We start from the raw sequence: 1,860 nt of genomic DNA, 5'->3' as shown, positions 1-1,860 counted from the left end.
CAACTACTGCAAAGAGATTCACACATTACTCAGTGCCCTTTTTGAGTGATCAGTTCTATTTTCTGTTCTGTTACTGTCATTCGCACGCGTCTCTCCACATGCCCATTAGTGAGACGAGTCCTGCCGTTCTTCACTAAGATGAACAGCTGTTCACAAGGACATGCGCTGCCAAACATTCATTCATTTGTCAAGTGGAATTCTCTAAACAGAAGTTTCTGTGATCCGCTGTCTCTACAGCTCTCTCACTGTGTGCAATATTTATTCTTGTAAATATACACACACTTCCATTTCCAGTTGCGGATTTTATTCTATTTACAACCACCAGTTATTGACTTATTAGAGAAAAATTACGTGGGCCTCAAAAAATAAATCGGCCGCCTGCGGAATGGGCATCCCTGTCTTCAGGTTAGTGTTTTGTCACGTCTTCACTGAACGTTCAGGTTCTTGTGACGGTGGATTTGAAACGCGGTTAGGTTAGGTTAGGTTAAGTTAAGCAATCTATAACAATAACCAGTAAAGTCAATGACAAAATTGAATATCATACCGAGTTTTGTCAAAATCATTCATGTAATGTGGATGCTGTTACTTGCGAACAGACCGACTAAAGTGACGAAAACGTAGGCGTTTTTGAAATGCAGCTGAAGTGAGTGTCTTGTTAAAAGTGGGAAGATAGAAGTTACAAGATTTTTTTCACTTCGAAATCTTTAATTCCAAAACACGAAAGTCATCGGTTTGTCCCTATCATGTAGCTAAAACCTACAATGATGATAGAGAGACGAGAAGAGGAACTCCATATTTTGCACTCTTCACCGCTGGGTTGCGACACCAGGCAGCCTTGTCGGTGGCTATCAACTTTTTACAGAATGTCTAGCGGTTAGAACGCTTGCCTTGTAATCCTGGGGTCTCGGGTTCGATTTCCGACGGTGCCCGAATTTATAACTTGTGTTGGGCAAGGCCGTGGTCTAGGCAACACGGAGTTTTCCTCCGTGGCATCCCAACAATTACTCCATTCACACACAGAAGAAGGCAATGGCAAACCACTTCTGGATCATCTGCCAAGAACGTATATGAACAGGTCCCAGTCCGAGAAAAGGATGGAAGGATCCTGTTCATAATAAGTCGGCAACCTCCTGTAAAGGAGACGGCGTAATAAAGAAGAATCGCTTCCATCTTTAGTGTGTGCCTGACGTTTACAATCATGAGAATAATGCATCAGTCCTACTCTTGAACATAGACACATGGTTTAAAGTATTCTGCATTTCTTGCTTTCTGTTATTAATTCTCGACACAGAGTAACAAACTGTGGTTGTAAGTAATCTCGAAAATTGGAAGTATTGTGATAGGCATAGACTGGGGTATATTGAAATTAAACAAAGGGGAAAGACTGTAATAATTTGGCTGACATTAGGGAATATTGACAAGTTCCTATGAACCCTCCTAAAATGTAATTTCTTGACAGACTGCTCTCTGAAATGTTTCTTATGGATGTGAGTAAAGCTGTCCCACTATACGCCATGCAATTTACTGATTTACATCTTACGAAGTATATGAAAAACTATATATGTATTGTGTGAATTCACAGATCCAGCAATAAAATTTAAATGAGTACATACTAGAAATTATGACATTAACTGACAAATTTGTACATTCTCTCTTCCAGTAAAGTACTTAAGTAAATTCCTCCCAAAACATTTTGCCAACAGATAAAGCTGCCAACATTCTTATAAAATCTGTGGGAGATAGGAGTTGAAGGAGACTGGATTTTGTTGGCCCGGTGGAGGGCTTTGGGTAATTCGGTGATGAACCTTCGGGTTTTATAACCCATCTAGTTAGTTATGTATAAAAGATTAAAGAAATTGA

Source organism: Zootermopsis nevadensis, unplaced genomic scaffold (genome assembly GCF_977971745.1).
Source record: "Zootermopsis nevadensis isolate Lab colony 2312 unplaced genomic scaffold, Znev_1.0 Znev_ptg000057l, whole genome shotgun sequence".
In the NCBI taxonomy this organism is placed as follows: Eukaryota; Metazoa; Arthropoda; class Insecta; order Blattodea; family Termopsidae; genus Zootermopsis; species Zootermopsis nevadensis.
This window is presented reverse-complemented; position numbering follows the sequence as displayed.